This window comes from Musca autumnalis, unplaced genomic scaffold (genome assembly GCF_047663935.1).
Source record: "Musca autumnalis isolate F117 unplaced genomic scaffold, ASM4766393v1 scaffold_2, whole genome shotgun sequence".
Taxonomy (NCBI): Eukaryota; Metazoa; Arthropoda; class Insecta; order Diptera; family Muscidae; genus Musca; species Musca autumnalis.
Window position 1 is genome coordinate 258,045,309 of NW_027411755.1, and position 23,243 is coordinate 258,068,551.

At 34.6% G+C, this 23,243-nt stretch overlaps 1 protein-coding gene across 5 annotated transcripts in view; it reads left to right on the forward strand.

Moving 5' to 3' along the window:
- The first annotated feature begins 992 nt into the window (after positions 1 to 992).
- Positions 993 to 23,243, forward strand: part of Syt1 (Synaptotagmin 1) — a 159,871-nt gene continuing 137,620 nt past the window's right edge. For 2 of the 5 annotated variants that reach the window (XM_073964581.1, XM_073964585.1), the window contains exon 1: positions 993 to 1,113. The gene's annotated coding sequence lies outside the window, so the exon portion shown is untranslated. The remainder of the gene's footprint in view (positions 1,114 to 23,243) is intronic. The other 3 variants (XM_073964582.1, XM_073964584.1, XM_073964583.1) reach the window with 2 other exon arrangements.

The window sequence follows — 23,243 nt, forward strand, 5'->3', positions numbered from 1 at the left end:
AGTAACATTTTTACTCTTTTACTCACGGCCATCGAAGGAACCACATATCAGGTAAGTACTTGACATTCCGATGGCTTTTGTAGTCCTATCTCTGGAAATTGAGTGCACATACTATCTCAACCAAGTTTTAAAGTGTTTCCAGTAACAGAAAGTGCCCTATAACTTTCTTCAATACTGCAGTATTCTAAATTTCGGACGCCATCTGTGTATATTTGTCATAACCTTAAATATGTTGGTAGACTGCATGGAAAATGATGGTGGATATGTTTTAAAAGTTGAACAGTGACATTTTTGAAAAGCTTTAAACAGTTAGCACTTCCTAATTTTAGTACATAACTTTCAGTCCATTCTCAAACCCTAGCACAACAGCCGTCCTAAAGCTCGAACATTTCATAAAGTCAACAAAAAGCTCTAACAAGCACACATGGGCAATGTCAGAACTTTCACTAAAGAAATAATTCACCACGGAACAAATGGTAATGATAACAAAATTAAATTCCTCTCTAGTCATGAGCGTTAAGAGGCAGAGAGTTAAAATAACAAATAATGACTTGCTCACGCTCTCGTGGTAGAATGTAGCATGTGGGAGAACTGGCCGTGTGGGAGAACCAAGAGAGCTACAAGGTGAGAGAAAAAAACTGAAGGGTAATTAAAGCGACAACCACTAAAATGTCAAGGAATGTCACACGGTCTAAAACACAGAGTTGCCAAATTCATGATAACTGAGATGATTTGTTAAGTGTGATGAAATAATATGATGACTTGGGCATGTTTTAATAAAAATGACATGATTTTCAATTTTTATTTTGTATTTATTTTTATAACCAACTTTTAACTACAAAAAATAATAAAATATATTTTCCCAAAATTACAACCATGTGCAGGGCTGCCACTGAAGCTTTATCCTCCACCAAACATATCGATTTCACCATACATGCGCAGTGAGTCACAAATATGCGCAAATATAAGGAATAATCAGAGCTTTTTTCTTCAGTAGGACTATCATTGGCTATATTACCTACAAACGCTTATGAACATCGACCGTGAACGTTTATAAAAATCGAACGAACAAACATAATTTTTTTGCTGCGCTTTACTAAATTTAAGAAAAAGGTGATTACAAATTTCTAAACTGTGATAAATTAACAAAAATTCCTGGAAAAGTGTTTGAATTTATTGAATTACGAAATGATTTTCCAAAACAAAATTGTGCAAAAAACCCAAAACTAATTGAAATGAAATACTAAAAAAACCCGAGCTATGAAAAAATTGTGAAAAAATTTTATACATGATTTTTGTGTGTAGAAGAAAATTAAAGAAAAAAAAGATATTATGGCTATATGAGAAAAATGTGTGAGATATTCCAAAAAAAGAAAGGATGACAAGAAAAAAATTGTGTATCAGCCTCAAGAAGGCAATGCCAAACCAACCAACCAAACACCAGCCTGCGACCAACATTTTCTATATTCGGGGTATACATGCTAACGAACATCAGAAAGAAAGAACGACACACATATACGCAGGCAGGCAGCCAACCATTCAACCAGCCATCACAGTCCCCTCTCTGTCCACAAGAAGAAGAAAAAACGGGGCCACAAAGTGAAGGAATTTTTTGTGTGTTAAATAATACCCTCCACTAAGAAGACTAGCTAACCAAAACCAAAAGAAAGATCTAATCTGATTTTGTTCTGAATAGATTTTCCAAAGAAAAGACATTTGTAACGGCAAGGAAGAGAAGATATATGTGGAAGAAGGATATGTGGTAAAACTCATGTCAACCTATAACTATTGATTTTTTCCAGCTAAAACAACAACTAAAAAATAAAATTCCTCTTAAAAAATTGATAAATGGAATTTAAATGTCTAGCTCAGGATTTGATAGAAGTAAAATACGAAATAAGCAGCTTAAATTGGAAGGGGAGGTTACTTTTAATTCTCTAATTCCCCAATTTAATGAAAGTAAGAGTTTTTTTTTCCCATTAGTGGGAGCTGATTACCAATATTCCCACATTAAAAAAGTAAATCATTATTTTTTTTATATCATTTCATTCTCCAGTTATTTTTTCGGGCTAAACGTCGTAACAAAAACAGTGGAGGAACACCAACAAAAAAGCAGCAGAAAAAGAGCTTTACTCTCACTCTTATTTATGTATTGGTATTTTAGAGTTCTCTCTCTCTCTCCCACTCTTGAGAATTTGGTTTTTGTGATACCTGCTCTCAATTTACTCTCTAGCTCGCTATCTATCTCTCACATAACAAATACATACACATTTCATACGGAGCACACACACACACTGTCGTACATAAATTAAGCTCCACTCCACCAACAACATTGGAATTTACAATTAAACAAACAACAAAAAAGGAATAAGATGAACAAAATTTGTAGAAAAACAACAATAGCCGAAGAATGTAAGGGAGAATCCACTAGATGAAGCCACACACACGCTCACACAAAAAAAGTTCGAAGGACTTAAAAGCGAGAGGGTGGAGTCGACTCTAGTATACCCTACATTACTATTGACTGTAATAGTGTTGCGTTGTATTTAGGAATTTAAAACATATATTCGATTGTACGAACTCTGATGTGAAGAAGTTTAGGTAAAATTTAAAAATGACAATGTAAAGAAAAATCCTAAATAAAATAGGACACAATGTCCATTTTTTTTGGCTTATAAAAATAAGCCAGCACTCGGTATAGAGTTAAGACTTTTAAACATGGACAGATACAATATCGACTAAGGATATGAAACGCCTTGCTTTCACTTTACATTCAATATTCATTACTGTAAAACAACAACGAATACCTGGACTAGTGTAGTAATTTAATAAAAGATGTGTAGAATACAACATTTTCTTCCCATGCTACAATTTGTATCTGCAATGATAGATACGTTCCCAGCATTATTGCAAATTACGTGGAACCCTAGCCATAAATTTGTTTGCATGCAAATTGTTTGAATTTCTACTCATTATTAGTTGTTTTTTACCGGTTAAAATATATTTTTGATATCACAATAAAAAATCGTAAATAAAATAGGACACAATGTCCAATTTGTGGCTTATAAAAATAAGCCAACACTCGGCATAGAGTTATGACTTTTAAACATGGACAGATACAATATCGACAGCGGATATGAAACGCCATGCTTTCCCTTTACATTCAATATTCGTTACTGTAAAATAACAACGAGTTCCTGGACTAGTGTAGTAATTTAATAAAAGATCTGCTGTCCTACAGAAATATACGCTCAGCTAATGATGTCATAAAATAATATCCGTCAATCGAGTATAAACCCGACTACTCAGTCATCCAGTTAATGGGATTTTTCTTAAATAACTGATAACCTTGATTGACGGCTTTTTGTCACAAATCTATAACTTCGTCCTACAGATAGCACCAACACTGGCTACAGATATTTATTTTCTCTTCAAATATGTTCAAAATTTGTATATCAGATTTGAGGTATTTGATGCACCAAACACGCTATGTTCGGCCAATTTTGATGAAATTTGAAATTTCATAGGCAGACAGGGACGTACGCAGGATTTCATTTCGGAGGGGAGGGGCCCAACTTGACCAAAAATCATGAAAATTTAAAATGTTGTGTAGCTGTTGATTTTATATGAATTATTTATACAAAGTATATAGATTCAATAAAGAGAAAGTTAACAATATTTCAGATACAATTTTGATACTTGAATGAACCATATGAATGAACTTCAATGGACCATATCAGACCACGGTATAGTCCCCATACAAAAAGTTTCGACCGGTTTTCGGTATTTTGAAATGTTTAACATATATGTTCTCGTCTTGGTACATATATCGCAAACTCTGTTAACTACATAATATGGATTTTGGGATACCTTTCGGTTTGCAGAATCTCAATGCAATCCCGATATAACTCCATTTGCGAATATGTCGAATAGAGTTACAAAGGGGATTAATGTCATAGAGGTTATAAAAAGTTCGAATTTTCTTCTTTAAAGTTCATATCCAATTATCAAAATCTAACTTCAGTCGCTTCTTTCAAAAAATTTTAATTGAACAAATCTTCGACATTTAACCGTTTAATGGTGTTTGGTATACAGTAATCCGACTTGGAATTTTATTAACTCAGTATTTTTCTCTCTATAAACTACTTTTATAATATTTATCTAAATAGACTCTGCATTTGGCCGGGACGATTTGTGTGGAAGGAAAAACAACTTATTGGGCCCTTCGCGTTTCCTATTCCTGGGATTGAACTGAGCAAAAAAATCAAAATAAGTCTACTGTGAAGGATAAAAAAACTTCAAGCCAAAACGGAAGACTCAATTTCCACCGTGGTCTAGTGAACAATTTGCTCAGTACAATCCCAAATGGAAGAAGCAGTCGACTTTGCCAACAAAAATATGCCCTCAGCCTGTGTGTGAATTGAGATTTTTTTCCATGACAGATCGAATTCCGGCTACACAGCCAAAATATTTTTCCCATCAAATGTACATTTATAGACAGACAAAAATATAAAACTTTAGGGGTATTATTTTCATGACTGTGAAGTTTCCGAATAGATGTTTACATTAATAAATTTGATTTGGATTAAAGGACAAAAGGGTTGCACTTTTGCAGAGAAGGTACCTCAACGAGTGGACCGACATATCCATTAGGAAGTCGATCTTATTTTGAGAGGCTTTCCTTTCGATTGTTATAACGCCATATAACCAGCCATTTTAGTTGGTGACCATTATGTGAGGAAGCATGGACATGGACTTAATCAAAAAATCCAAAGTTCCTCGAACATCCCTTAAAATGCAGTTATGTTGAACTCTTGTGAGGGAGGCATCCGAAAATGTTGTTTAAATAATCTAAAAAAAATTTTAACCTGAAGTAGTGAACTGATATCACTTAAACTTAGTTTGGACAAAATATTACGAAATCCAAAATTTGGACAAAAATGGTAGATACGTTCTAGAGTTATCATGCGCTCCAGCCGGATTTGGCTGAATGACACCAATTTGTCTGAAACTGATTTCTCCTACTGTTTAACAAAGCATTTGTCTTAAATAAGATTACGACATTTTGAAACAAATTTCTAATTAGTTTTCGAGATATACTTTACCGATATATGGTACATTTTGTCGAATATACATTCCATTCCATGCACTTCCATTCATAATATACTGAACGAGTAAATATTTGGATGAAAGATGAGTATAAATCCTAGAGACCTCTATAAAGATCCAATATAGCATATCAAATATGGAGTATACATTTATCTTACGGAATTCCGCGTTCCTTTATTACTTGAAAATGGAATAAAATTACATTAAAAGTAATTCTGATTTTACTGAGACAAACTCAAAAAGAGCATTCTAGCAAAAACTTTGAGAATATTTCTTACAAAACATGTTAATGAAGTACATTTTTGGTACAGAAACTTCAGAACAATATAAGATTCAATATAAATTTTTCAAAAAAAAAAATATATATATAAGAAAAGAGAAAAAAGGTAATAATTAGTTAAAGTAGCTAAATACATTTTACTTGACGAAATCAATCGCCGAGTCCGAACGGCGTGTCTTAAGACACCACTTTGTAGAGAAGTTGTATATGACTGAAGTACTCAGGAAATGTCGCCAACATTACTGAGGGGTATTTTGCCACCACTGAAAAATGTTTGATGATGCCTGGCCGGGGAATCGAACCCACGACCTTCAGCGTGCAAGTCGGGCGTGCATATCATTGCACCACGGTGGCACCCTATAAAGTATGTATATTCTTGATCAGGGTAAAATTCTAAGTCGATATAACCATATCCGCCTGTCCGTCCGTCCGTCTGTTCAAATCAAGATACAGCTCGCAATGTTTAAGATAGAGCTTTGTTATTTGGTATAGACGTTTCTATTACTCCTAGGATGTTTGGTATTGCAAATGGGGGTATAAAACTTCCCCCTGAAATTTGTCGGTATAGGTACACGCCTTATATAGCCCCCCATAAAACGGTACCTTCCGATTTTCCGTATTTTGAAGCTTGTGGCCACAATTATTCAACGAAATGGCTGAAATTTGCTATTTGGTGTTCCGTCTTCGGGTAAGGTTATCCCTTACAGTAGGGACTTTTGTGCGAAAACAAATTGTTGTGATGAGGTCTCCAAACAATACATACACAAAAAATACAGTGGTTTCCCCCCATACCATTGCTATCGCAAACGATCCGTTTTCGAATGTTTTTCCATAGTTTTGCGGATATTTTGTTCGAAAACGACACTCGAGAACGAATTAAAAACGATTCATTCGTCGCTCAGTTTGTGGCAGGAAAACCTTCGAATTCGAATGTCGTTAATAATATTATTAGCGAATGAAAGATGATAGTTTTTACGATAGTGCCGAAAAAGCATTTTTGGCGGAGTTTCGATTTTATGACATGCTTAACTTTATCTGACGTGTCTTTATTTTTCTGGTATGTACCTTTTCTTCTTTGTAATGTTTGCGATTCAATGCGTGTAACAGTTTATAAACATTGTTGTCTTATATTTGTAACCAAGCTATATGTTGTGTTTATCATCACTTCTTGTTAATATTATAAGTAGCATTTATATCGAAAATATTTGAAAAAAGCAAATGGGAATTTTTCACGAACTAAATAAAATTATTTTTTAAAACGTAAAAAATGTCCGAAGTAAAAAATGTTTCTCCAAACAATTTTTCTTGTGAAGAAAAAACATTCGCAAAATGTTCGAAAATGATATCGTTTTTAAACTTTTGACGAACAAAAGAACAACGTGCTTGTGTACGCCCGAAAAACATTTACCAATCCTTCGACAGTGATATCGTTTTCGAAAGTTGTGCCGGACGTTCGAATAATATCCGCACTTGGTATGGGGGGTTGACAATCACTTCGAATTACAGTGGTTTGACAATCACTTCCAATGTGAGCGTACCTTTAACTCTCGCGATAAACCTTGAATCGGTTAACCAGAAGGATTTGGTCGATATAAACCATATTTGACTTGATTGTATCCCTCTTTAAAGAGTGATCGTGTTTTGGCACTATGATCTTTAACCTGTCCTTGACATTTAAAAAAAAATCCTTGCACTTATCTAAGCGAACAATTTTGAACTCTTATTACGAAAGTAACAGAAGGACATTTTCCGATATTACCAATACTCAATCAGGCTTTATCTATGTTTGGAAGAAATATTATCTTAGTTCAAACCACATTGGCTACTGTTTTGACAGTTGTATTGCACACCAACAAAAAAGGATTTGGTCTTAAATAAAAAAATACAAACGGTAACGTATAAAAGATAGACCCGATTTAAAACTGGAATTTTGCCTTATGTATCGCAAATAACTTGTATTAGAGTTATTGACTGATCCAATACGGTACAAATAAAAGTCTCCATATTTATGCTCTCATCTTGCCGTTTTCAAGCAAAATCCTGAAAACCTAAAAAACGATAAAATGTGACCTATGACTTCGATTTATTTAAAAATCCTTCCGGTGATTTTTTGTAGTTTCAAAATCCGCAAAAACTTCTCAGGTGTAAGCAGTTTTCATTTAAAGTTAGTCAAGGCGCACAGTGAGTAGCCTGACTGGCCAACCTTGTATAGTTCTTATACATTATAAATAATGGTTCCGAAATAATAGGCCCCAAATATGTTTGCCCGAAATCCATTTCAGACAATTTTTTAACGAATCAATCAAAATTTGGTTGTTGTAATATTTTTTTCAAACTTAGATCAAGTTGGGTCCACTGCTTTCCGGTACTTTCCCCATAAAAATTCAATCAAATCAGACAAATCAACCGATTTGGGCAAACATTTTTCCTTCGTAAAATTTCTTCCCGACAAAGATAAGGTTCTATCGGTCCATATCGGCACTTAAGCCACCGCTCCCACCCACACCCACACCAACAAAGTTCAAAAAATTTCGTTAAAATGGTACTCACGATAACTTTGGAAAGGAGTAATCGCATTGGTCATAACTTTGCATATTATAATATTACTTCCAGGCATAGATCACGTTTGAATATGAACTAAATCGGTATTCTCCTTCGATCACTTCCCTTTGGATAAAAGTACAGTTTAACAGCTACTTTTGAAAATTTCTGCAACAAGTTCATATTCCTCAAAAACGACTGCCAGTACGTACACTCGAAGAGAGCGTTGTACATAGTGTTTTTTTTTTTTTTATTTGGAATATTGACTACATCGTACCACTCTTTCGGGAGTTTAGAAAGAGTGCAGTTTAATGACTCGTCTGGGATAGTTTATTAATTTTTGGCAACATGTTGTATGGGGTCCTAGCTACGTCGCACAGTGGTTCAGAATCGTTTTTTTCTGGTCACAATCCTGTAACTTTTGAACGGATAGAGATATTTTCATAATTTAGTCGTTGTAATATTTTATCCAAACTTAAATCAAGTTCGGTCCACTGCTTTCGGGTACTTTCCTGATAAAAATTCAATCAAATCAGACAAATCAACCGATTTGGGCAAAAAATTTTCGTTCGTAAAATTTCTTCCCCACAAAGATAAGGTTTTAATATGGACTATATCGGTCCATATCGGAACTTACGCACCAACAAAGTTCAAAAATTTTCGTTAAAATGGTACGCACGATAACTTTGGAAAGGAGTAATCGCATTGGTCATATCTTTGCATATGGCAATATTACTTGCAGGCATAGATCAGGTTTGAATATGAACTAAATTCTCCTTCGAGTACTTCCCTTTGGAAAAAAGTACAGTTTAACAGCTCGTCTAGGATCGTTTTGAAATTTTTTGCAACAAGTTCTTCAATGGAGCGTTGTACATCGTGTTTTTTTCGAATATTGACTACATCGTACCACTCTTTCGGGAATTTAGAAAGAGTGCAGTTTAAGACTCGTCTGGGATAGTTTATTAATTTTTGGCAACATATTGTGTATGGGGCCCTAGCTACGTCGATACAATTTTCTTCTGGGGCAAGTCCATACTACCTGAGAAATTAGCTCAAAAACTCAAAAACCCCTATAGATGTCAGAATTTTTTTTTTTTAATTCTTTTCTTTAGCTCCGAGGTTGAGGTTATATCCCTGTCGGTACAGCAGACTGATACTTGCTTAACTGTTTATATGTACGATAAAGAAACAATTTTGAAATATAGTTGGTATAACAAAAATGATATTTTGGGAAAGTTTGAAGCCCTATTTTAGCATAACAACAAGCACACACATTTTGAACTTGTGTAAAGAAATTTATCTAAATTGTCGACCTTTGAACTTCATCTATGCTTAGAAGGAATATTACGATATGCACATCCCAGAATCATTGTGCGCATCAGACATTTTGTTTAGTCATTTATATAAATAAAGATAGGTTCACATGTAAATTTCTAATTGTTATACCCTACAACACACTGTGGTAAGGGTAATATGTATTTGTGTATTTGTATGTAACATGCATAAGAAAACGAAGTGGACTCATAGTTCCTTAGGGGATATACATACATATAATCACTTTCTGAGTCGATTTATTCATGTATGTCCGTCCATGTGCACCAAACATGCTATGTAAGTCCGATTTCGACAACATTTGGAATGTGTAACTGAATTCGGTATAGAAATAAAAGTTCCCAAATTATATTGAAATCGGTTCAGATTTGGATATAGCTCCCATATATATTTTCGGCCGATTTGAGGTATTTGATAAACCAAACACCCTATATCTGTCCAAATTTGATCAAATTTGGAATTTGTGACGGAATTTGGTTTAGAAATAAGTGTGTCATATTATATCGGAATCGGTTCAGATTTCGATATAGCTCCCATATATATTTTACATATTCACAGTGGTATAGGATATCATATACTCGGCCCCGATCGACTTTAATCCTTTCCTTACTGGTTTCATAATTCAGATGACTTTTATTGGATTTTATAATTTTGTGTTATGGGGTTGGGCACTCCGCTTAATGTCAATATACAAATTAATTGGTTTTGCTATAAATTAAAATTGTATTCCTTATTTTTGGTGCGAAATAATCATAGGTTCAGGGCAGTTATTGGGGATTTACAATTATACATTTTTTACAAATCGTTGTTTTTGTTGATCGTCAATATAAACAAAAAAAACATTGTTCCACAACATCCCATAAGGGACAAGGGAGACTTCTCTCATATCAATGAGTGCACCCCGATTCATATTAGCTCAATGATATGGGACCTACAGTTTATCGCCGAGTCCGAACGGCGTGTCCTACGACACCACTTGTAGAGAAGTTTTACATGGCTGAAATACTCAGGAAATGTCGCCAACATTACTGAGGGGTATTTTGCCACCGTTGAACATTTGATGTTGCCTAGTCGGGGAAACGGACCCACGACCTTCTGCGTGCAAGGTGTGCATACCATTGCATCACGGTGGCAAGGTGCTCGTCAATAACCTACGAGTAATTTACGTTAGATGTTATCACCGAATTATTTTTAAAATCGATATTATTTCAACATTTTAAAACATATTGCAAGAAACACATTTTTGACAGGGAAGAGGAGGTAAGTATGTGGTTGACAGAGGCAAGGATCATTTCAAATTGTATGAAAAGAGTAACAAATAGAAAAATAAATCCAGTTTGTTAAAACAGTGGCATAAATTGGGTGCGTATTTAAGTGTTAAAAAAGTATCGAGCATTCTCCGAAACAGCTTCGACGGCAAAAATCGCTTATTATTCGCATGTATTAGCGTTAAAATAATTTTTCATCTAAAAAAAAACAGTCAACGTGATCTTCGGGTATCTGGCATAAATGCTATGTAAACAAACGTTAGTTAGCACGAATTGCTATTTTTTTAATTGTTACTCCTTTCATACAATTTGAAATGATCCTTGCATCCAAAGAAGTACTTCCTCTGTGTTTCTTGAAAACTGTTTTAAAGTATTGAAATGAAAACTAACACAAATGCATACTAACATTTTAAGAATAATTCGGCGACAATTCCAAACCAAATTACTCGTAGGATATTGAAGATCAACAAAAACAAGGATTTGTAAAAAAAAAAAAATCCTCGAATTTTTAAGTGTAAATCCCCAATAATTGCCCTTAACCTATAATTATTTCGCACCAAAAATAGGGAAAAAATTTAAAATTTTACTAATTCTTATTTTGTAACAAAACCTAAAAATTATATATTTTGACATTGTGGGGAGTGTCCAACTCCATAACACAAAATTATAAAATCGAATAAAAGTCATCTGAATTATGAAAAAATAGAAATTAACACGTGAACCCATACGGACAAATTTCAGGTGGAAAGTTTTATACCTCCAAAGAAGACTTAATACCAAATTTCAGCCATTTCGGAGGGATATTCAGGCCACAACCTGCAAAATACCAGAAATCCGGAGGTACCGTTCTATGGGGGCTATATGAACCTACACCGAGAAATTTCAGGTGGAAAGTTGTATACCACCAACGAAGACTAAATACCAAATTTCAGTTATTTCGGTGGGATATTGAGGCTACAACTTTCAAATACATTCAATAAATACCGAAAATCGGAAGGTACCGTCCTATGTGGGCTATATGAAGACTTGGACCTATACTGACAAATTTCAGGTGGAAAGTTTTATACTCCAAATGAAGACTTTATACAAAATGTCAGCCATTTAAGTGTGATTTTGAGGCCACAACCTTAAAAATATCGGAAATCGGGAGTCACCGTTCTATGCGGGCTATATGAAGACGTGAACCCATGCGGACAAATTTCAGGTGTAAAGTTTAATACCCCTAACGAAGACTTAATACCAAATTTCAGACATTTCGTTGGGATTTTTAGACCACAAATTCTTGTCTATATTTTTGCATATGGTTTTGCATTTGCTCATTTTATGCAAATATGTCAAAATATGCAAAAAAATCTGGGACTAATTCGTTTTATTTTGTGATAAAACTAGTTTCTGTCTAATCAAACTTTCTCTACGACCATCCTAACCATATATGCATTTGCATAGGTTTCCGCTGTCTAATCATAAGGTATTTTGCACGTCTGTGTTTATTTTACTCATTAAAGTGGATAGAACAGAACGATTTTCTTTACATTCGAAAGTCTCTTCTGATCTTTACATTGATTCGAATTTATAGGTCACCTCCTTTGCTTTAGTTTCAAATCGGTTTCATATCAGTTTTGGCGAATGAATGCATATTTAGACATCTATTTAGCTGGAGGATATTCGTTCATTCTTATTACAAGACTTGAATCGATTAATCTTTGTATTTCTTTTCGGTTAATAATGACAGTGCGTAACTACGCAACCTACCCAAAATGGTCGATTGATTTCTAAAACAAAAGTTTATTTATTAAATAATACGTTCAATTAATAAGGTAATTTATTTAATTAATAGTTGTAATATGTATTCAATTAAGTTTTAATTGAAACAAAAATTTAACCCAATTTGAATTTTTTCTAATTAAATTGTAAAAATATCAACGAAACGCAAAGTCTATCTGTGAGTTAAAAATTTTATATCCAAAATTTATATACCCTCCCCACATAGCACAGCAATGACGGAGGAGTATAAAAACGAATCAAATTTTTTAGCAACCACATTTTTGGGTTAGAAATGCTTTCACCACATTAACACAGACATACTAACAGGCACACTCAGACTTACATACACATCCATCCATTCACTCAAGTATACTTGAGAAAAGTGGAAAGTCTTTTCCTCTCCTCAAACACTTTGGCACTCTTAAAGCTTTCGCCGTATAAAACACAAGGAAAACGGAAACAATTTTTATATCATTGAAAATAATGTAACAATGGAATGAAATGAAATGAGAGAGCTCTGTTGATAGAGAACAGAGAGAAAAAAATCATACTCTCTCTCTCTCTCTCTCTTCAACCCACTTGTCATTAGGCATGGGGGTGGAGTGAGTGGTGGCACAATAAATGATAAGATGACTACGATTGCTAGTACAACTTGCTAAATTATTTATATAGCAAAATAACAGCAGCAGCAAGAACAACAACAACATCACTATCACGAACATCCCATACAAACAAAGAAACATAATGCGAGAACAGTTTCAAAAGAAACGGGGTTTTGAATTTCTTTTCTATGTGTATCTTCTCCAGAGATTTGTTACAATCATTGTTGTTGGCATTCGAAAATGGTGGGGCCAAGTGGTAGGTTAGTGGTGACTATGCTCGCTCGCTTGAATTATATCGATTATGTGACGTTGTTGCCTTTGGCATTGTTTGTTGTCGTTGTTATTGTCCATTGGCAAACAACAGAGCAGGAGCCATGGGATATGGGTTTCTAGACAATCTTGATAAAAATAATCGAAATAAAACTAAAGCTTTTAAATGAATCGAAAGACATGTATAAATGATTTGGTTAACCGAAAAATAACAAAAGGGATAAATTTCAAACTAATTCTCATTACAAAATCGAGAAAACGAAAAATTGTCGAAAAATTCTTATAACCAATTTTGTTATACCAACATTTTACTGCTTTAGAAACAATAGAAAGTAAATTTCGTTGTACATTTACTGTGAAACCATGCGAGTCCTTGTAAGAAGTCTTTTGTTCGTTGAAAACAATTGTGTTGTTTTTGTCATAAAAATGCCAACATTTCAAGGGTTGGCAGCATTTTAATTTTTGACACAATTTACTTGCCAAGAAACCAAAAGAAAAAACATCACATAGATGCCAGGACTTCTGGCAACATAAAGAAATTATTGCCCAATAAGAGGTTTTTTGACTGACAAACGTTTCTTTGGAATACCAAAAACATGACAATTTTTAATATTGAGTGAGAAGGGTACTTGTGTACATACATAGGAACAACATGAGTATGCCATTTATAATAATTGCAAATAAACGAATTTTAGGGATATTTTATTGAATAAATCATCACATTGGGATGACATCAGAATGTAGGTACAAAGGACAATTGCTTTCATGTGGCCAAATATGAGCCAAATGTATGCAAAAACTGTGTTGATACGTTCAAAATTTGGGTCATTATAACATAAGAGTACCATAGACATGATTCTTAATATACATCTTCACCAAAAATCATGAAATTTTAAAATATTGGGAAGGGTTACGTAACGCTATTTTAAAGGTTGTCAGTTGAGTTTTTTAATTATTGAGACAAATTATATAAAATCAATATATAAAAAATATATAAAATCAAAAGAGAAAGTTTTGAAATTTGGTACAGAATAATATATATTATGCATTACTTCTTGGATATTTTGAATTGAAGATGAATCATATAAGACCACGTTTGGTATGGTTATCCGTATTTTTAAGTTATTAACCACATATGTTCACTTTTTGGTACATCCACATTCGCTCTTCATTGGCATTCTGGTTTCTAATTTCCGCAGAGAATTGCCACTGTTTTCGCTATGGCAAAATTTTCAGTAACCGAAGATCTTACCTTAATTTCTAAGAATATCGGCTGTTATGCAGATTTTGGGATTCCTTTGATTGGAGAACCTCCAAGCTGAAAGTTAAATAGATCCACGTTTTAATGCTTATCGAGATACCGCACTTTAATTTCAGTCCCATGTTTAAACAATTTTTAGTTGAATAAATCTTTGACCCCCATAAATTACATCTTATAAACCTTTTAATTGGAATTCGGTATACTGTAATATGTCAAGGTATTTTTTTATCTCTTTTCAATTATTTACCTGAATAGACACTAAACGACTTCTATGAATTAAATATCCCAAAAAAAGAAGAATAACTCGCATCGGCGAGTGCATATTGGAATTGTATCGAATAATTCCAATCGAATTACAATCTACTGCTCTTGTGTCGAAACATTTATTATGTCAGAAAACGCAACAACTTTCCTCCTTTAAGAGAAGTGATTAAGTCCGTGCAATCCAAAAAAAATAAAAAGAAGGCGTTTGCAATTTTGGCCACAAGGAACCATTTCTACAGAGTTTTATGTTCTAGGAAATTGCTTAAGTCTGGAGTATTCACCCATTGGCTTAACATCATCATTGCCTTTCTATACAGAGAGTAATGTTTACAAAACGCACTGACAGCCTGCAATATTTACTGATCGCTACCAATATCATGATTTCATCCCGGCGAAGGGAATTGTCAATTGGCTTTTCAGTTTTTGTAATGATGATTGTTGTAGTGAAAACCTGAACTCTTTAAGCATCGAGTATTCTCATGTTAATGAGAATGATGCTCACTTTTCGGCTTTCCCAAAAAAAACACCAGAACAAAATATTTGCAAGCTGACAGCACGATTCAACTAAGAAATCATCGATTTCTGTGAGTTGGGATTAAACATTTAAAAATTTAAAAATTGTTTATTGAGATCTAAAGTACAATTTTGTAATTAATTGTTTGCTTCAATGAACCAAAATCCGAGTAAAAATTATAACGGATATTTGACCTTGACAATTTTGACCGAGTTAGTCCATTAAACAAGTAGATTTCATTATGAGAGTAATTCATTCCAATAGTAATGGCGCCCACCAGTCATTTTAGTTGGTCTACGTAGAGCGAAGATGGCCAAATTGGATATTTTAGCAAACAATTTTTAGCTTTTGTGGTGGATGTACCCGAAGGGGTAGACCAATATGACTTATACTTGGTTTTGAAAAATATTATGTCGTCCAAAATTTGGTCCAAATCGCTTAATCCGTTTGAGGTATGTCGTGCGCTCCAGCCAGAGAGGCAGACTGGGCTAAATGACTGCAGATTGTCTGACCCGGATGTCGTCCAAACATTGTGGACTCTAAAACCATTATTTCGATTAGGGACATTTGAGGGTAAAATTATACAAATACAATAGGGAAAAAATCAAGTGGGTATGCTACATATAGCAGATTTTAAAGTTTTTTAAGCACAACAATCAATTTTTATACCCTCAGCATTAATGCTAACGAGGATATATACACGTTCATACGGGCACAATGTGCCTTATCGAAATAATGGTGTTAGACCCCAAGTATGTTTGGACGAAATGTTTTTCAGACATTTTGGAGTTGATTTAGCCATGTCCGTCCGTCGGTCTGGCTGGTTGGAACGCACGATAACTCTCGAACGGATCAACCGATTCGGTCCAAAATTTGTCCAAACTTAGTTTTTGTTTGAAGATGGTTTATATCGGTCCACTTCTTCCGTTACCTCCCACACAAAAGTTGGTAAATGTTCGGAAAGTTTGTGCTCACGATAACACTTGAAGGTAGTAACCGACATGGTCCATACTTTGCACGCCGTGAAATTTCTACCATACTTAAATGAGGTTCAAGTATGGACTGAATCGGTCCACTACTTCGGGTACATCCCACACAAAATTTCGGAAAAGTTCAGTTTAGGACCTGCTCTCGAATCGCTCTGATTTTTGTTGTAACAACTTGTATTCACCGCCCACATACGACGGTATAAGTTTCATCTGGGGCAAGTCCATTCATCCTGGGCAAATAGCCTGAAAAATGTAAAAAATCTCTTTGACACCGTGTTTAGTAGTTGGAGCGCAAGATAACTCTTGAACGGATTTACAGACTCGGTTCAAAATTTCTTCTTCTTCTTTATTTGCGTATCCGATATTCGGATGTAAAGCGATCATACAATATTATTGTTTACATATTCAAAAATATATTTCAAAATATAGATATTATCTAAGTGTATGTAAGCTCTCGATTTTTAGCGGCATATAGTAAGTTGGTTTCATCTCTGTATCCCGTCCAATCTAGAATATTTTTTAGCCAGTATGTCTCCCTCCTGCCTCTGTTTCGGTTTCCTTCTATTTTGCTTTTTATAATGTTTTGTATAAATTTGTATTTTTCATTTCTCATTAGATGACCTAAGTATGAGATTTTTCGCGATTTAACAGTATGCAGGAGTTGTCTGTCATGGTTCATTCTTCGAAGAACTTCCTGGTTTGTTATATGTGCAGTATATGGTATTCTTAAAATTCGTCGATATATCCATATTTCGAAAGCTTCGAGTTTCTTCTCATCTGCACTTTTAATAGTCCAGGTTTCGACTGCATATAGTAGCACTGACCAAATGTAACATTTCACAAATCTTATCTTTGTTGCTAAGCTTATGTCATGATTTGTTAGCACGGTTTTATATTTGAAAAAGGTATCTCTAGCCATCTCCACTCGACGATTGATTTCATTTGAATTATTCCAGTTGTCGTTTATTAGGACACCAAGGTATTTAAATGTTTTTACACGCTCAATTGTCTCGTTCTTTATTTTTAGTGTTGTATCAAAAATGTTATTATCTTTTCTACTGATCACCATGTATTTTGTCTTTTTTATATTTATATTGAGACCATATATTTCGCTTATTTGTGTCAGTTTGTTTAGTAGATGTTGTAGATCAGACATACTGCCAGCAACTATGGTGGTATCATCGGCGTATCGTATATTGTTTACCATCTTGCCGTGTATTTTTATACCCATGCGTTCTTTTTCAACTGATTCACAAAATATTCGCTGAGAGTATACATTGAAGAGGAGGGGTGATAATATGCAGCCTTGTCGAACACCTTTGGATATGGGGACTTCGTCTGTAACTTCACCATTTATTTCAAGTCTTGCGGTTTGGTTCCAATATAGATTTCTTATACACCTAATTTCCTTTTCTTCTATCCCAATATCTCTTAGTATGTTTATCAGTTTATCATGTTTGACAGTGTCGAAAGCCTTTTCATAGTCTATGAAACATATGAACACATCCTTATGAACATCTCTACATTTTTGTACAAGTATTTGAAGAGATAGTAGAGCTTCTCGGGTACCCATACCTTCTTTGAAGCCGAATTGGGATTCCCCCATAGCAGTTTCACATTTGCTGTATATTCTCGTATGGATTATTCGGAGGAAGATTTTTAATATATGGCACATGAGACTAATAAGCCTGTATTCACAACACCTTTTTGCATTCGATTTTTTGGGTATCGGAATAAAGGTAGATTTTAACCAATCGTAAGGGTATTGACCAGTATCATATACACAGTTAAATAGGCGGACAATCAATAATACGTTGTCTCCATCTATAAGTTTTAAAATTTCAGATGGAATTTCGTCAGGTCCAGTTGATCTCTTATCTTTTAATGATAAGATCGCACGTTCCACTTCCGATTTCGTGATAGGGGTTCCAGATATATCAGCACTTACATTATGTTGGTATATTGAACGTCGGTCGTCGGTAAATAGTTGTTCAATATAGTTTTTCCATATATTCTTTATATGTTCTGTCTCAAAAATTGGTATATTGTTGTCATCCATGAGCAGTGTTGATGTTGTTCTTCTATATATCCCAGCGGTTTCTTTTAGCTTTTTGTGTAAGTTAAAATCGTCATGGATATGTTGTAAATGCTCGATCTCTTGGCATTTTTGGTTTAGCAGAGAATTTTTGGCAGCCCTGATCGCTGTTCGAATTTCTTTATTTATCTCCCAGTAGCGTTCATAATCCACATTTTTGTATTTTCTTCTTTCCTCTCGAAGTTCCATTATCTCGTTGTTCATCCACTCCTCTTGGGTTCTTCTTGTTTGGTTTCCAATGTAGTTTTTTGTTACTTTGCATATTGCATCTTTCACGTTGTTCCATATATTGTCTGCATCGTTTGTATCAATATCTCCAAGTTTGTTGTTTATTTGTTCTTTTATTTCGTTTCTGATTGTTGTATTCTTGAGTATTTCCGTATTTATTTTATGTGATTTCCTTTTACGTTTTTGGATTCGGGCCAGTTTAATTCCAAGATTGCACATTAAAAGATTATGATCGGACGGCACATCAGCTCCTGGGTATGTTGAACATTTGGTCACACAAGTCTTAAATCTGCTGTTGATCATTATAAAGTCTATTTGATTTCGTACGACATTTCTTCCATTATCCAATGGTGACTTCCATGTGTATAGGCGTCTGGGATGTAGTCGGAATACTGTATTGGTTAAGGTCATCTTAAATTCTTGGCAAAATTGAATTAATCTGTCTCCTCTCTCATTTCTTTCACCAAGCCCATATCTTCCTGTTACACCATTTACTTCTTCATTACCCACTTTGGCGTTGAAATCGCCTTGAATTATTGTTATTTCATGTGATTTCGTCATTTTAAGCAGTTCACATATTTCTTCATAAAACAGTTCAATTTCGTCATTGTTTCCATCACATGTTGGGGCATATACCTGTATTATGTTCATATTTAGGGGCTTTGCTGAGATTTTAATCATCATAGTTCTCTCTGACATCGGGACATATCCAACTACACAATCTGCAATGTTTTTCTTGACAATAATGCATACTCCTCGTCTGCGGATACCTTCCATATTTCCAGAATGGTATACTACTACATTTTGAGATTCAAATTTGCCGCTTTCTGTCCACCAAGTTTCACTGACACCTAGTATATCAATTTTAAGTCGATTCATTTCATTGATTGTGTTGTTTAATTTACCGACTTCGTATAAACTTCGGACGTTCCAGGTTCCGATGTTTAGTTTTTGGTTGTTTTTACCTCCGGGGATTCTTAGCACCCTCGTTTGGCCGGAGACTGAGGGCCGTGTGTTTTGGTTTGTATTGTTCATATTGTATGATTTTCAAGGGAGATTACTTCAGTGGTTTCCCGTTGCCTTCTGAAGGGTTTACAGTTTTCCATCTAGTTCTCAGCCGCTCCCCATGGAGTTCAGACGCTGTTTGCTGCCGCTTTACTTAAAGACAGACGCAGCAACCTGTTGGTCCGCGGGACGTATTTGATTTCCGTCCTACCACCCATATCTGGGAAGCATTCCCCTATCCGCCACCTGGGGACGCGCCCTATAGGGGTTACAGGTTCCCCAAAGGGGTTCAAAATTTGGCCTTCGTAATATTTTGTCCAAACTTAGTATAAGTTCGAAGATAAGCCATATCGGTCCACACTTTCAGGTATGTACCTCCACGAAAAAAGTTCAAAAGTGTTCGGAAAAATTGTGCCGACGATAACTCTTGATGGGAGTGACCGATTTGGTCCATACTTTACACATCGTAATACATCTGCCATATGCACATCAGGCTTGAATATGGACTATATTTGTTCACTCATTCGGGTACCTCCCACAAACAATTTTGGATAAATTCACTTTAAGACCTGCTCTCGAATCACTTTGATTTGTGTTGAAGCAACTTGCAGTCGCTGCCTCAATTCCGACGGTAATTGTTTTTTTCAGGGGCAAGTCCACACTTCTTCAGAAAACAGCCCGAAAGGTGTAAAAATCGTTTCTGGCCCCGTATGTAGTGGCTGGAGAGCGGTCGTCCACACTTTAGATATCGTAATATTTCTTCGAATATTGGAAGAAACTCGAAGGTTGTGCTCGGTTACTGTACCACCCCCAGAAAAGTTCGAAAATATTCGCTAAAATGGTACGAGCGATATCTCATAAACGTAGCAACTGATTTGGTCCAAACTTTGGATCTCTAAATATTTTATCCAAACTTAGTTTATGTTCAAATGTGGATCACATCGGTCCACTTCTTGGGCTATTACCCACAAAGTTGTTCAACATGTTTGCAATATTATGTTTTTCGTAGGCAAGTATAGTACAAAAGCCCTATCTATCGATATCCCCCACAAAGTGTTGAGCTTTAATCCAATACATATTTTTGTCGGTTCATATGCCTAACATTTTAAAATCCTCCCTAAATACATAAGTTTTTTTTTTTTTTTTTTGAAAAAAAAACTGTTCCATCCACAAAGGCTGAGGGTATATCTCGGTCGGCAAAGCCGACTGATGCTTTTTTACTTGTTCTTTATTATTTTCAAACTGAGCCTGTGAAGTAGGGATATAACTTTTGCACTTTTTTGCAAATATCAAAAATACCACCACATAGCCGTGTAGAGCATGAAAAACTATTATGAAATACGGTGTCAATTTTTCTCTACCGCGAAAAAAGTTTCCGCACCAAATTCATTGAAGTTCTGTAATGCATTTTTTAATTTTATCTGTCCTAACAACATATTTGCTTTTCATTAAAATTTTTATTTTTTTGTAATCTAATTTAAAATCATTATCAAAGCGTTCTGGACCAATTTGTTCTCATATCGCGCCATTTCGGAGCATATTAGGATTTTTTGACGCTATTGCAATTTTTGGTTTTTCTTTATAAACTCGTGAATTTTATGCTTATATTTTTTAACTTATTGGACAAGAGAATATGGGGTCATTTGCAACGAATTCGCGAAAGTTACAGGCTGTTTTTGTTGACTTTGCCTGTGAGAATTGTATTTTTTTTCTATAAATATTTATTCAAACAAAGCTAATTTAAAATTATAAGTAGAAAAAGCATCAAAAGGGTTTTAGTAATCAAAGTTGGTGCGGGGACTTTTTTCACCGAATCGATCTAAGAAACGCGTTTTCATTGTTAGGACAAAATTCCCCACATGGTACTGGTGTTGTATTTTTGGAGATGAAAGCCCTTAGTGAGTATATTAAGAACCCAAAAGGAAATTTTCCCCATAGGTCAAGATTCTGAGATATAGCGCGATGAATTTTTTGAATTTTCGCCTATGATGCTTGAGAAAATAGCTTTATATCTCTGTTTGCCGTTATTGTAGCTTCGTTTTGAGATTACATGTCTTCAGTCAAATCGAATGGCGAATCTTTTTGTAGAGCATTTCATTCTTCTAACTCAATTCCTTTCATGTCCTTTTCGTCCTTTCTTTCTTTAACCGTAGTAAAAGTACCACAAGATGAGATTTTACAGCATCCAAATATTCCACAAAAATATTGCTCAGAGAATTTTAGGGACGGTTCTCATTGACAACAAATCGAAATTGTCACGTTTTCATTGTCCTTTTTGACATTTACTCAGTTTTTGTTCAGAAAAACCTATGTTTTGTTTTTCGGTATATTCGTTATTTGATATGTATTGGTAGGTAGACATACCCATTGGTTCTCGCTTATATTGACATCCGGTATATATCTGAAATATTTACCATATATAGCTCCCGATATGCTGAACACGTTAATGAACCGGATATAGCGATATAAAACTCGGATTTTGTACCAATTTTAAGTAACCGATTAAGCTTATATGTATACCATTAAAAGCTAATAAAATTGCCAATCAGGGAAAATAAATTTTTTGACAGCACCTTACCTGAGTTCGGTGCTAAAACAAAAAACCCGTATTCTTGAACCGTTTTTAAGGAAAAATATCACTGCGCGTAAATATGAAGATAAAAGCTTGGTGGGTGTACAGAAATAAGAACGGTATGGTTGGGTGCTGATGAGACACTGACTCTTTTTATTTTCAAATTGCAACTTACATGCTACTTTACAAAATATTTCTTAACCTAGACTATCACTAATTCTTATCTCTAAACCCTTCATTGACCAAACCAAACAATCCGTTGATCAATGAAGAATTTTCCAACATCGTGTGTGTCATAAGAAGAGTCATAAAAACTAAAGTGCGGTCGCTCGTAATGCACACACAACACTAGTGATAACAGCTACCGCTGCATGTGGGATCTTAAATGCTTTTAAAGTGTTCCCGACATATGACAACATAATTTACCACTTATGATCTGAACTCATAATGGTAATAAAATATTTATTGATTTAGGCTGCTGGAAACTCGAGTGGAAAATTTATTCTTTATCATCAGAATTTCCAGCGCCTCGACACAAGCAAAAAGTATGTACAAAAGTAATTTGTACATTCTCGCGGCCGGCATAAAAAACAGCTTGGAGTTTAATAATTAGGATTGAGATATGAATAAATACATGAAATTAAAGAAATTAAAGATTAGTTGTGGACTGTATCTAAGATAACTATAAAACCGTTTAACAATTAGAAGAAATTTATGTTTAAGAATTAAACATTCTGGGCGGCCTTTAAAAATAATAATATTTAAAAAATATTTGTAGTTGATTCACTAAATATAAACTAACTCAATATAAGAAGAAAATTAATGTTTGATAGTGTTGAATTGACCTGCATATAAAAATAATTATAGGTTTGCGAAAAAAATAAAAGAAATGAATGTTTAAGAATTAAACATCCTGGGGCAGGCCTAAAAGTACATAAATATATGAAATATTCAGACTTTAAAAGATTTGTAATTAAAAATTTCAATTACTATCAAAATATAATAAAAATGTGACCAAGCCTGCATCTGCGTTTACGTGATGGCACCTGCCAATCGCTGCAACCATCTCTCCATAGAATTTCTGTTGCGCTTTCCTTCACCTGCATCAGTCGGTCTTCCAGACTTCGGAATTATTTGGCGACCTCCGTC